Source organism: Oryctolagus cuniculus, chromosome 11, assembly GCF_964237555.1.
Source record: "Oryctolagus cuniculus chromosome 11, mOryCun1.1, whole genome shotgun sequence".
Lineage (NCBI taxonomy): Eukaryota > Metazoa > Chordata > Mammalia > Lagomorpha > Leporidae > Oryctolagus > Oryctolagus cuniculus.
The window spans coordinates 96171687-96186938 of NC_091442.1; the positions used below are offsets into that span (position 1 = coordinate 96171687).

Here is a 15252-nt window from a genome sequence, read left to right on the forward strand (position 1 = left end):
ATTATATGGGTATAACATGCAATATATTAATTGGAGAAAAAGTAACAAAATAAATTATTGGATGGTTCTATTTTACAGTTAAAATTGGATTAAATATATAAGTACTAATGCCTAGAAAATAATCTGGATAATTTAACAAAAAATGGGAGGAATTAAAAATTATTTTAATTTTCTCATTTTATTATCTCTATTTTTTATTATTCTACAATGAACCTGCATCACATTATGTAATTTTAGAATTAAAAATTGAGGGGTCAGTGCTGTGGTGTAGCAGGTAAAGCTTCTGCCTGCAGCACCAGCATCCCTTATGGATGTCAGTTCAAGTCTTGGCTGCTCTACTTCCAATCCAGCTCCCTGCTAACATGCTTGGGAAAGCAGCGGAAGATGGCCCAAGAGCTTGGGCCCCTGTACCCACATGGGAGACCCAGAAGAAGCTCTTGGCTCCTGGATTCTGCCTGCCCCAGCCCAAGTCCTTGTGCCCATTTGGGGAGTGAATCAGCAGATGAAAGACCTCTCTGTAACTCTGCCTTTCAAATAAAGAAAATGAATCTTTAAAAAAATACAAATTGAGTTTTTGCTCAATTTTAGGTTTATATTTTGTTTAATGTAAATATCAATCACTCTGACTGGGATTGAAGACTTTTCATTCTTAGACATCTCACTTGACACTACTTAGAACATACAGAGAAACAGATCAGCTATTACAGTTATGTAGTAAGTCACAAAACCTAGATCAGCAAGAGTACTTTTTCATACAGAAGACAGAGACAATCTCTCTATCGCTGATTTAGATTTTCTTAGTAAATTTTCATTTACTCACCGTTGAGTGGCAGATGGCCCCTAGTGGTTGGCTCTACTCTAATGACGCCTCTGCAGAATCCTGTGCTCCTCGTATCCATGGTAACAAAATTTCTGTGAGAATTCTTATTTGCAAACTTGGCAAGCTGCTGGAAAGTAATAGTGAGGAAACACAGATGAACATTCGAATGCAATATAGTATTCACTGTAGCGGCAATCTGAAAATTGTACCTTTATAAAAAACTATTGTCTTCCTCAAACTAAAAGTCAAAAATAGGGTTAGTATATTCCAGTGACTCCACCCGGGATACAAACCTAAAAGAATCGAAAGCAAGGACTTGAATAGATATTAATATACCCATGTTCAGAGCAGTATTATTCACAGTAGCCAGAAGGAAGACACAACCCAGATGTCCATCAAAGGATGAATGGATAAACAAAACAAAACATTCATTCTTAAAATATCCAGTCTTCAGCAAGAAGGAAATTCTGACACATGCCACAACATGATTGACATTATGCTAAGTCAAATAAGCCAGTCCCAAAAGGACAAATACTGTATGATGCCGCTTAAGCGGTACCTAGAATAACCAAGTTCATAGAGACAGATGGTAGAATGCTGGTTTCTAGAGCTAGGAGAGAGGGAATGACGAATGAGTGTTTAACAGGTATAGAATTTCAGTTTTGAAGACAGATCAAGCAATGGCTGCACAACCATGTGAATACATTGAATACAATTAAACTGCATACTTAAAAAATAGTCAAGGGCATATTTTATATTTTTAGAAAAAAGAATTATATAAATAGAAAAATCATTGTCCTAAAATAATTCCATAGATTATTTATCTCTGAAATATACTTGTATTTCAGAATTGTCCTTTTTCAATTTTCATGGTTACTGGCCTTCCTTGTATGTGACCTGAATTAACACAATAGGCTCTAGAACTTGGGCATTCCTTTCCCACTCTAACTCAATTTTCCCATATCTCCAACACTATTTACTACTTTTAATAACAAATTTTCTCAAAGATACAGAAAAAAATGCAACAAGCACCCATTTACTCAACACCCAGATTTTTAAATGTTATTGTTTTTCACATCTTTTTTGTATCCCGTGCTAATCCCATTCATCTCCTTCCCAGAGGTAAAAGAATCAGTGTATATATTCAGTGCATATTCTCATACTTACACAACACATACATATATATTGTGTATACATGTAAATGCACATACTGTGTATAACATTGTTACATAAATATTATCATATAATACATATCTTTCTTCAACTCATTCCTTTCACATGGAGTTTTAGGATTTAATATTTGCCCTGCAGGTTTCCTGCCTTGTTTTGAATCCTTTCTCTATCCCTCTCTCCTCTATTGGTAATGGATATGTATACCCCTTGCCTATCCCACCATTTTATCTTGGAAGTAATTATCTTGTTTTTGAATTCACAGTTCACAGCTAAGAGATCTTGTCTTGAGTCTCAGAGGAGACTTTGGACTATGGATTTTTTAATTAATGTTGGGCTGAGTTCAAACTTGGGGGCTTTGGGGGATTTTATATTGCATGTGAGGATGTGAATTTTGGGGAGCCAGAAATAGAATATTATGAAATTGAACAGGACAAGGCTCCCTAAACTCGTGCAGCTGTTTCACTCTGAAGTCTTACATAAAATGTGGATGGACTAGGGGAGAGATCTGATCTAGTTATATATTCATGAGGTTGGTCTGTCAGGAGATCTCCAGGTCATTGGGGGTTTGCCTTCAGACAGCACCTCTCATAGGAGGGTGCTTATTGCAGTTCAGTGGCCGAGCTTCACTCTCTGCCTCCTGGCTCACCATGAACCCCATCTCTGCACCCACTCCATTGGTCCCAGCCTCCATCAGCTATCAGACTAACAGAACCACATGATCCTGCAGTTTGAACTAGAAGCCCAAAAAGATCTTTCCTTCCCAGAGGAAAAGCACATTCTAGGTGCTAGCACTTTGTCAGGTCTATGTGTCGCAAATACCTCTCCGTGTCAACCAGTTTCTCTTCGATTTGTATGTGGTATCTTTGTCTTGGTGATTTGTATTTATTATGTTCTTGTCTTAAGAAATCTTTCTCTACTCTAAAGTAATGAAGATGTTGCCTACATTTTCTTCCTTTAGTTTTAAAGTTTCTATTCTGGGGCCAGCATGATAGCATAGTAAGCTAAGCCCCCGTCTGCAGTGCCAGCACCCGATATGGGCGCTGGTTCAAGTCCCAGCTGTTCCTCTTCCAATCCAACTCTCAGCTTATGTCCAAGGAAAGCAGTTGAAGATGGCCCAATTCCTTGGGCCCCTGCAGCCACGTGGAAGACCTGGAAGAAGCTCCTGACTCCTGGCTTTGGATCAGTCAGCTCCAGCCATTGTGGCCATATGAGGAGTGAACCAGTGGATGGAAGACTTTTCTTTCTGTCTCTCCCTCTAACTCCATTTCTCAAATAAATAAATAAATAAAGTCTTTAAGAAAAATAATAAATAGAGTGTATATCTCACATTTAGGTCTTAAATACATCTAAATATGTTTATTCACACAAATGGATATCTATTCTTCCATGTGAATTATTCAAGTATTTCTTATTGAATAACCAAATGTTGATTATAACATCTTTATGTTATGTATTATCATATACACTTGGATCTGAGTTTATATGTCAGCTATCAATTTTTTTTTGACAGACATAGTTAGACAGTGAGAGAGAGACAGAGAGAAAGGTCTTCCTTTTTCCATTGGTTCACCCCCCAAATGGCCGCTACGGCCAGTGCGCTGCGCCGATCCAAAACCAGGAGCCAGGTGCTTCCTCCTAGTCTCCTATGCAGGTGCAGGGCCCAAGCACTTGGGCCATCCTCCACTGTCTTCCCAGGCCACAGCAGAGAGCTGGACTTGAAGAAGAGCAACTGGGACAAAATCTGGCATCCCAACTGGGACTAGAACCTGGGATGCCGGCGCCACAGGCAGAGGATTAGCCAAGTGAGCCACAGCGCCAGCAGCTATCAATTTTTTAAAAGATTTATTTGAAAGGCAGAGTTACAGAGAAAGAGGGAAAGACAAAAAAGAGAGGTCTTCCATCCACTGGTTCACTCCCCCAAATGGCCACAATAGCAGGGGCTGGGCCAGCCCAAAGCCAGGAGCTTCTTCCAGGTTGGGTCATCTTTCGCTGCTTTCCTAGGCACATTAGAAGGGAGTTGGAGTGGAAGTGGGGCAGTTGGGACTCGAACCAGTGCCCATACAAGATGCCAGTGCAGCAGGCAGCTTAACCTACCAGGGCACAACACCAGCCCCAGCTATCAACTTTTACTAGTTTTCCTATTAAAGCCTTCTAAATCTTTACTAATTTTTGGCCTATTTATCAGTTTCTGAGAGAGATATATTAAAAATCTCTTCCATTTTAATAATAAGTTTGTTGATTTCTCCTGATCATATTTTTCTGTTACATATTTGAGGGTTAAGTTATATGTATATGAATATGTATATAATACATAATATGTATATAATACATAATATGTATATAATACATAATAAGTTATATATGTATATGTATAAGAATCCAAGATAGTAATCTTTTCCTGGAAACTTGCACCTTTAAGTAATGACTTTTGCATCCCCAAGAATAACTATTGTATAAAATTTCTTAACTGATGTTAACATTGTTAAGCCAGGTATTTTTTGCTTAGTAGTCTATATTTTTCTCCCATTCTTCAATTTTCAAGTTTCCTATCTCATGTTTTAGGAAGGTACATTATGTTTCCCCTCTGGATGAAAACTTTACATTCTATTTTATTATTTTGATGGTCAGCTTCAAAAATTTTTTTTTTTTTGACAGGTAGAGATATAGACAGTGAGAGAGTCAGAGAGAAAGGTCTTCCTTCCATTGGTTCACTCCCCAAATGGCCGCCACGGCCGGCACTACACCGATCCAAAGCCAGGAGCCAGGTGCTTCTTTCTGGTATCCCATGTGGGTGCAGGGGCCCAAGCACTTGAGCCATCCTCCATTGCCTTCCTGGGCCACAGCAGAGAGCAGGACTGGATGAGGAGCAACCAGGACTAGAACCTGGAGTCCATATGGGATGCCAGCGCCACAGGCAGAGGATTAACTAAGTGAGCCATGGCGCCGGCCAACTTCAATTTTTAACAATACTTAACTAACATTTCAAAGTTAACCAATTCCACTATCTGTATCAGGAAAAAAAATCAGCTCCTTAAAAACACTTTAATTTTAAGGGCTGGCATTGTAGCACAGGTTAAATCACCACCTGTGATGCTGGTATTCCATATCAACACCAAATTGAGTCCCAGCTGTTCCACTTCCAATCTGGCTCCCTCCTAATGCACTTGGGAAAGCAGTGGAAGATGATCCAAGTATTTGAGACCCTGCCACCCACATGAGAGATACAGATGGAGTTCCAGGCTCCTGTCTTTAGCTTGACCCAGCCCTGGCCATTATGGCCTTTTGCGGCATGAACTATAGGATGCAAGATCTCTCATTTTCTGTTTCTCCCTCTCTCTGTAACTCTGCTTTGCAAATTAAAAAACAAAAACAAGCAAACAAAAAACATTTTAATTCTATCTCTTTGTGATGGTTTGTACACGGTTTGAGTATGGCCTCCAAATGTTAATGTGTTGGAAGCCTGGTTCCCAGTGTGGTGCATGGGAGTTGGTAGATCAGTGAGGGCACTGCCCTTGAAGAGATTAAGGTGTTTCTCGTGGGACTCTGAGTGAGTTCTCATGAGAATGAGTTATTATAGAAGAGTGAACCTGGCCCTAGAGTCATGCTCTGAGTGTTATCTCACCATATGATTTCTCCCTTTCACACATGCTCCCCCCATGATGCCATTTGCCATGTGATGAAGCCAAGGGCACCAGGGGAAGTAGGAAATTGCAAGAGCCAGTACAATGCTGTTTGGCTTTTCAGTTTCACTGAGCTAACTAAACCTCTTTTTTTAAATAAAAGTTACCCAGCCTCAAGGATTTCATTAGAATAACTGAAAATTGAATAATGCAGAAAATTGGCACCAAGAATGAGGTCACTGCTATAACTATATGTGAAAATATGGAAGTGGCTTTGGAATGGATAACAGGAAGAGTTTAGAAGAATTTGTTGGAATTTGGCTACAAAGCCAAGAATTCTATAAGCAGGGCACTCAGAGCAATTCTGGTGAGCTCTCAGAAGATGAGCAGACTAGAGAGCTGTTTCAGATGGAAAGGAAGATCCTACTGGAAGCTGGAGGAAGGTCACCATCGTTACGTTACACTGTAGCAAAGAACTTGGTTGCATTGTATTCATGCCTGGAACTATAAGGAACACTGGATTTAAGAATGATTGACTATAGGGCAGGTGTTCCACACAGCAGTTAGGGCACCAACTGGGACACTTGTATCTTATATCAAAGTGCCTGGGTCCAAGTCCCAGCTCTTCTTACTACCTAGCTTCTTGCTAATGCACACTCTGGGAGGCAGCAGGTGATGGCTCAAATACTTAGGTTCCTGCCACCTACATGGGAGACCCAGATTGAATTCCAGACTCCTGGCTTCAGCCTGCTCCAGTCCCAGTTTTTGTAGGCATTTAAGGAGTAGACCAGCAAGTGGAAAATATCTCTCTCTCTCTCTCTCTCTGCCTTTCAAATAGATTTTTTTTTTTTTTACAGTTCAATAGACTGATTTATCTAGTGGAAATCTCAGACTTCAGCATGGATATTATTGATAACTTTGAGTCAAATTTACACTGAAACTGAGGAGCAAAATAGAGTAGAAATATTTGGAAAATTCACAGCCTAGCCAGAGAGTCAAAAAGTCAATTCAGGGCAACAAGATGACAGTGTAACTGTTTGCTGAGAAGATCATCATGGACCCTATTTGACCATCTCAGAAATCTCTGAGGATTCCCCTCCCATCACAGGCCCAGAGGCCTAGAAGGGCAAATTTGTTCCAAAGGACAGAGCCCAGGGTACTCTCCAAGGCTCACTGCCAAGGGTCACTTGGCTGCCATCCTAGCCATGGTTCAAGTAGGTTGAGGCACTGCTCATGTGGGTGGCAAGCCTTGGAGGCATCCACAGGGAGCTGATTTTGCAGGTGCACAGAGTGGAAGAGTTATGGGGTCCTGCCAGCCTCTATTGAGATTTCAAAGGAAAGCTGGGGAGGCCAGGCCTAAGACTGCTCCAGTGCCAGAGGCCCTACAGAGAGCCCTGGGAAGGGGTGGTGTCTAGCGGAGTTGGGGGAATGGAAGTACAGAAAAGTAGCGCCACGGTCATGTGCAGCACCACCAGAGACAGCATACACTACTGTGTCTTCAATATTCTTCTTGTGGAAAAATATGTTTGCATCTACTTATTTTAAAATTCATAGAAAATTGCTAGACCAAAACCCTAATAAATATACTTTCCTTTCCCTTTCTCACATTTGTACCTTAAAGAAGGCATCTTCCCTTCCCCTAGTCTTATGAATGAAGTTTGCTCGAGAATTTCAGGAGCCTACTGAAAGGAGCTGATTTGGAATGGCAGATTTTATACCCAGCTACCAAAAGACTCCATCCAACTGAGGCTGAGCTCCACATCCAAGAATCCACTACCTGATTGATGCCCATTTCCCAGATGGACCATCACTAGAACTAACCCTGAGGAGCTTATGCTGAGGTGCAGTTGGTCAAGTCACCGCCTACAGCCCCAGCATCCCACATAGGCACCAGTTTGAATCCCAGTTGCTCCTCTTCCAATCCAGCTCTCTGCTAATGCATCTGGAAAAGCAGCAGCAGATGAACCAAGTCCTTGGGCTTCTGCACCCACATGGAAGACCTGGATAAGCTCCTGGCTCTTGGCTTCAGCCTACTCTAGTAATGATCATTGCGGCCATTTGGAAAGTGAATCAGCAGATAAATGCTCTCTTCCTATTTTTCTCTGTCTACCTCTCCCTCTCTCTCTGTAACTCTGCCTTTCAAAAAATAGATCTTTAAAAAAAAAAAAACACAACTAAGCCTGAAAATCTGCATAATTATCAACTGACTTGACTCATTTTTTTTTCTAACCTCACCCTGCAACTACCCCCTCGCCTTTAAAGCCCTTTCTGCTGGCTAATTGGGCAGAAAGAGCACATTGTAGATCAAGAAATCTCTCTTTCCCAAGATTGGCAGCTTCTTAACACAATTCTTTCCTCTGATCAACATTCCTCTCAGTGAACTGCCTAAGCAGCGAGCAGCATGCGCCCAATGATTTGTCCCGTACAAGAAGACTGAAAACGCCGGCGCCGCAGCTCACTAGGCTAATCCTCCACCTTGCGGCGCCGGCACACCGGGTTCTAGTCCCGATAGGGGCACCGGATTCTGTCCCAGTTGCCCCTCTTCCAGGCCAGCTCTCTGCTGTGGCCAGCGAGTGCAGTGTTGGATGGCCCAACTGCTTGGGCCCTGCACCCCATAGGAGACCAGGATAAGTACCTGGCTCCTGCCATCAGATCAGCGCGGTGCGCCGGCCACAGCACGCCAGCCATGGCGGCCACTGGAGGGTGAACCAACGGCAAAAGGAAGACCTTTCTCTCTGTCTCTCCCTCTCACTGTCCACTCTGCCTGTCAAAAAAAAAAAAAAAAAAAAAAAAAAAAAAAAAAAGACTGAAAAGGCGGTTGCCTGTTGTCTTAGTCTGTTTTCTGTTGCTATAACAATAGACCTGAGACAAGGTGATTTACAAAGAAGTTCAATTGGATCATGGTCCTGGGGGCTGGGCAGATCCAGAGCAAGATGAGGGCCTTCCTGCTACATTGCAACTAGACAAAGGGTGTCACGTGGTGAGACAGAGCAAGTGAGCTAGCTCACGGCTCTCTTCTTAGAACGCTGCAAATGCCGATTGCCATCACAGGGACCCCACCTCGTGTTGTCATCCAATCCCAAAGGCCGCACCTTCAAATACCATTCACATACGAATCTGGGGATTTAAGTTTCTAGCCAATGAACTTTTGGGGAACACATGTGAACACAGGAAAGAAGGCTACCCAGTCCATGACTATAAGCAGGCTTCTCTAGGAAGACAAAGCTTAGAAAAACTCTCAACAAATGGAAATAGCGAGTTAACAGATGTGAAACAGAAGCTTACTCTGGCCTGTCCCCAGCCTGCAGCTGCACCCCAGCTGTGAACAGTGTGACTCCAGGTGCTGTGCTACCAGCCAGGCAGGAACAGGGCCAGGGTGACAGCTACCCTAGGAAAGGTAGAGACTGCTCAAACTTAGAGAAAGTTCTTTATCTTGGGCATAGCAAATCTTACCAGTCATCATGGAAAGGTAAATACTGGCTTACTTTTCTAATACAGTTCTTCCTTAAAGACTAACCCCCTGGAGCTGGCGCTGTGGCACAGTAAGTTAATCCTCCGCCTGCGCTGCCAGTATCCCATATGGGTGCTGGTTCTAGTCCCAGCTGCTCCTCTTCCAATCCAGCTCTCTGCTGAGGCCTGGAAAGGCAGTAGAAGATGGCCCAAGTCCTTGGGCCCCTGTACCCATGTGGGAGATCAGGAAGAAGCACCTGGCTCCTGGCTTTGGATTGGCGCAGCTCCGGCTGTTGTGGCCATCAGGGGGTGAACCAACAGAAGGAAGAGCTTTCTCTCTGTCTCTCCCTCTCACTGTCTGTAACTCTGCCTCTCAAATAAATAAATAAAATCTTTTTTAAAAAAAAAAAAGATTAACCCCTGCTGAATAGTTACTGTTTTCCATTGTTAGAAAAAAAAAACAAGCATTTTTCCTCTTAATCCTCAGATACTCTCACCACTCCCAATATTCCCCTTCTGAAACCAAAGCTACAAGAACAAAGCAAACATTTGTCTCTCAAGACTCACTCAACTTGGAACACTTCTGTGTCCATCTGTGTGGGAAGTCCACACAAGCCATTCTCAGTTCTCTGCAGACATTCACTGGGTGTGCTACATTTTAACTCCAACCTGACACTGCCTCTCTAGAGATAGGTGCAGAAACCAAATATTGCTTATAAGGTCATACCCATGCACATCCAAAAAGGCCTTAACCAGCATCCTTTTCATATGGGGTGTTGGCAGACAACGACACCATCATTCTAAACCCAGTCCTCCCACTGGTATTTTAAGTCCTCAATCATCTATTTTCTAAAAACTGTGCACAAGGAAGGGAAATAAAATACCACAGAGACCATCACACAAGCAGATAACCTTTTCTGCCATGTTTGGGTTGTTTGGCTTCTGAAAAGCTGTTCTCACAACCCAGAGAGAGCAGTGATTTGTGAATGCTGTGCCACATCCACAGTAATCCAAGAAGGCTTTGGGCAGATGACCTCACTGGAAATGAGCCAAGGTTTTTATTTTCTAAAGATAGAAATAGTTGGGTCAAGGGCAGCAGCGGCAGGACAAGGGGGCCTGCAAGGACATTTTGACCATTGCTAAAAAGATAAAAGGACAGGGCCCTCAACTGCAAGTTCAGCCAGATTAAGCCAGATGAGAAGAATATTTGGGATGCCCAGAGGTGTTAGGCCCAAGAAGAGACAGTCCTTAGTTGTTTGGGGTGTGTGATCAGCCTATTCGCCAGCCTTTCATGTCCCATGGAAAATACGGAAAATGTTCTAAGCCACAGAGCAGACCCAGCCTCTTCAAGGGAATAATCAGATACAGCAATTCTCCTTTATCCAGTTTTGCTTTCTCAAGTATCATGTACCCATAGTCTTAGTCCAAAGACATTACATGGAAAATGCCAGAAATAAAGAATTACATGTTTCAAATAACTTTCATTTTAGCACACTGATAGTTGTTCTACTTTATTATTAGCTAATACTTTTAACCTCTTCCAATATCTTTGTATACATTAGACTTTATCACAGGTACGCCAAAAACAAGTAGAATACACACATACACAAACACACACAGGCTTCAAGCACCCTCTGGGGGTATTGGAGTAGGGAAGGACAACTATAGTTGCCCAATTGTTTAGAGGCTTAAAAAAATTATCTTTTTGGGTTCTGTGGGTTTTTTTTTTTCTTTTTGTCCAGGAGTGACCCAGCCATGGACTGACAGCTTGTAACAGCTCAGCTGACTGACATTGTGTGTGAGTCAAGCTGACTGTTTTCTGGAGGACTGCCTGGGAACTGAGATTCCCCCGCTTCCTTACGGGGTCAGTCCAATATGGCACCTATGCCTTGCAGTCCCCCAGCAGCAAAAAATTCATAACGAACAAACTGGATTTCTGAACCTAAGTGTTCCAGCAATTAGGAGAGAGGCTGGTGATGGCTTCTTTTAGCAAGATAATCCTGTGAGAGAGATATTCCATTTACTTACAGATAAGAACACCAAGGTATAGGGTACTTATATGATGTGCTCCAACCTCCAATGTACACAAAAAGCCTATGTATGCTAGAATCCAGATGTTTAAACTATGCTGTATTTTCCTTTAATGAGCTAATGGAAGTGCTTTGGCAGGGCCTGTGGTATATAGAGCAATCAATACATACTGGCTACGATTATCATTCTTTTATATGCAGACATTCATATCCCAGTTCAAATGATCAGTTAATTTAAAATTACTTAAAACTGTAACAGAATAATTTATCAGAACATATGTACTAGGAACTTCTGCTAGGGTTTAGGTAGTAACTGTAGTAGCCAGGCTTCAAGATGGCTGCCAACAATCCCTGCCTCCTGGTATTCACACCCCTGTACAGTCTTCTTCCACATTGTGTCAGGGTCATCTATGTGATCAATGGAATGTCATTCTTGGGGCTAGGTTACATATAATACTCGTGGCTTCTTCCTTTCTCTTCCTGAGATCCCTCACCCTGGGGAAGTTAGTTGTGGTGTTAGGAGTAGCCCTTTGGAAAGGCACTCACAGCAAAGAACTGAGACCTTTGTGAATGAGCTCTCTTGAATATGGAACTCTCCCCAGTCATGCCTGAAATTATGGCAGCCCAAGTCAACAGCAGATTGAAATCTCATGACAGACCCTAGCCACAGCCACCCAGCAAAGCCACTCCAGGCTTTCTGGCCCCTAGAAGCTAAGGTCGCTTGTTCAAAGCCACTATGTTTGGGGTAATCCTTATGCAGCAAAGCATAACTAACACCTCTTTTCTAGTAACCTTCAATAACCCCCAGCATTCCCATCCTCATCTATCATAGCATCTACTATACAATGAATTACACATTTTCATCTTCTATCAACTCAAGTACAAGGGCCAGCTCATAATGATTTTTGGATTCCAAGGATCTGGCTCAATGATACAACTGATAGGGACTTCATTAAACAAAAGGTGCTGAACTGAATTAGCTTCACTTATTACATGTCCTCTTTTCCTTAAAATACATTCTGGGTTTCACATTGTTCATCAACTCAGGTAGTTCTTACTACCTAGACAGTTGTATGTACTTTCATTCAACTAGTATTTGGTTTTCAAAGTTAACATTAAAATTGTAATATCTAAGATCATAGATACCTCTTTTTTATTTTTGCAATAGAATAATGTCAACTTTTAATGGAACTAGTTAAATAGTGTGTAAGGCAACAACATTCCTGTGCTTTCAAAGACAGTGATTCATCAGCCTAGATTTTTTCTTTTTCCCAAATAGGATCAAATAACCTGGAGGTAAAAGTAGATGATCAATGAGAAAGGTAAGATAATTTAACAGAAAAATATTGCCTGAACTGGTTATATTAGAGAATAGGATTAAATTGGATATTTTATCTTTAACTCACATCTCATTCATTGAACGTAACTTCATTGCTATCAAAGTCATCCATTCAGTCTTATGGTTGAACCTATGATTTCATTCTGCACTCTGATTCCATGGGGACCTAATTCATTATTTTTTCCTAAAATCTATTATAAAACTTAGCTGATTGTTAACAATTTTTATTTTGTATTTATCAAATACATGTGAATTTCTTAAGTAAATGGAAAACAGTACACATCAATACATTCTCCATCATGGACACCATCAAATGACTCACTATCTCTAGAAGGCTATATCCTTACCAAAATAACAAACAGCCTATCTCATCATTTCAAAGCTGTCATCTATACTTGTTCCAAGTATGCTAAAATCCAACAGCAGAATGGATGCAATCCCTGCCAATATGCCCCAGGTAAGAGCATTCCTAAGTTCCATAGCCCTGGAAAAGGTGAGATACATCTATGTGCACTGACACAATAAACATTCAAGGGTAGTGGTGGTATTCACAATGACACACAATGGAAAATCAACAATGATGAAGCTGTACAATCAAGAAGCATATAATAGCCTCAGGTTACATCTGGCTGCAGTCTAGCCTGGGCAGAAACAACTCGTACGGGTGATCATTCAACACCCATGTAATAAGTTCAAAAATGAAGGGTGGGAAGAGAAACCGTCTATGCTATATACATACAGAGCTTGAAAACTGAGGACTGTAATTATCTAACCCCCAACACACACACTCACAAACACACACCTTACATTCTTCAATACATTAATGGAATGCTAATACTCCATTGTCTTCACTAGACTAACTGCTACTCTAGGAAACTTTTTCTCAGGCAAATAATTAATTATTCATTACATAAACATCCGCAAAAGACCCTTCAACTCTTCAACTGGAAGCATCAGACAGATAATACACATCCTAAGGATCTTCAAATCCCTCACCTCAAAATCCTTTCCTTGATGTTTCCAATCCCATTCTGTTATATTATTATTCTCATCCACTTTTCTCTTTTCTTAAGATTTATTCATTTATTTATTTGAAAGACAGAGTGTGAAAGAAAGAAAGAAAAGAACGAACGAACAAACTTCCATTCAATGATTCACTACCCAAATAGCTGTAACAGCTGGAGCTTGGCCAGGTCAAAGCCAGGAGCCAGGAACTTCATCCTGGTCTTACACATAGACGACAGGGATTCAAGTACTTGAGCCATTATTTGCTCTTCCCAGACACATTAGCAGGAAACTGATCAGAAGCAGAGTAGCTGGGACTTGAACATGCACTCTGATATGGGATGCAGTTGTGCCAAGCAGAAGTTTAACCCACTACACCACAACACCTACCCCTACCACATTTTCATTAAGCCCCCTCACTGAAAGACCACCTTAAACCAAATTTGCAATATTCCTTTTTTTTTTAAATTTTCCCTCCATGACTTTTTTTTTTTAAAGATTACTTATTTATTTATTTATTTGAGAGGTAGAGTTACAGACAGAGAGAGGCAGAGAGAAAGGTCTTCCATATGCTGGTTCACTCCCCAAATGGCCACAACTGCCGGAGCTGCGCCGATCCAAAGCCAGGAGCTTCTTCAAGGTCCCCATATGGATGCAGGGGCCCAAGCACTTGGGCCATTTTCTGCTGCTTTACCAGGCCATAGCAGAGAGCTGGATCAGAAGAGAGGCCTCTGAGACTAGAACCAGCACCTATATGGAATGCTGGCACCACAGGTGGAGGCTTAGCCCACTATACCACAGCACCAGCCCCAATCAATCAATCTTTAAATTATAAAATCCAACCTTGCCTTTTACCCTCCAAACCATCATTAAAGCTGTAGCTTTGTGTTTATAAATATAGCATTGCATTATCAACATGCTGCATTGGAGAGATTTAGAGAGCCAATGTTTGACAGGTGCTTATTTGGAAACTAGTATTTGGCCTTTAACCTATTTTTCCCTGTGGTCAAAGGTCTTTGATATTGAAGCAGTTCTGCACAGGGGCAGTTAAAGCTCTCTTGGTACAGCATCTGCCAATGTGTGTTTTGTCAGCTGCTAAAAGGTGCTACTTTCGTTGGGGCTCAGAAAAAGATACCACAAAGTATGGCACTGTACATGCTGAGGACTTTGAATTGAAGGACATTGGAAACAGCCTCGAATCAAGTTCTCTCTGACCTCTCCTCCCCTCCCATTTCTTACCCCTCATTCTGTCCCAAAGTGAGTCACAGAAACCAGAATTCTTCTTTCCCAAAGTAGATCATAGAAATAAGAACTCTTTTTTTCCCCAAAGCCAGCTATAGAACTGAGAAATATTACTCTGACCCTCCCTATCTTTCTGTATAGGAATCGTCCATTAAGAAATTCTCTAACCTACACTTGAACAATGAGTCATAAAATCCTCATTCTATACGGGTACTGACCCAAATTGAGAGGAAGAACTGCTACATCTAAGAGGTCAAGAATCTGGACAGAAGGCCTTGTGAGGTCCCCTACTGAGTCTGTTAGGTTATCCTCTTTCCGCCCAAACACATCTCTACACAGCTGCCCCCGCTTCATCAAATCTCAGGATAAAGCAGACATTCTGTGTCTTTAGGTTTCACTCTGAAGGCCCCTATAGCACACAAATAAATAAATTAGTTTGCTATGCTTTTCTCTTGTTAATCTGCCTTTTGGTATAGAGATGTCAGCCATGACTCTACCCTCATAATGGGGAAGAAAGGGATCATCCCCTTTGCACCCCTACTTTTGTTTAAAAAAGAAAAATAAAAAGATCCC

General features: G+C 41.6%; 1 long non-coding RNA gene across 1 annotated transcript in view; it reads right to left on the reverse strand.

The window, feature by feature from the left end:
* The window catches only part of LOC103348347 (uncharacterized), a 237015-nt gene that overhangs the window by 70528 nt on the left and 151235 nt on the right, over positions 1-15252 (reverse strand). The window contains exon 3 of the long non-coding RNA XR_011380191.1: positions 821-947. This is a non-coding gene — a long non-coding RNA (uncharacterized lncRNA). The remainder of the gene's footprint in view (positions 1-820; positions 948-15252) is intronic.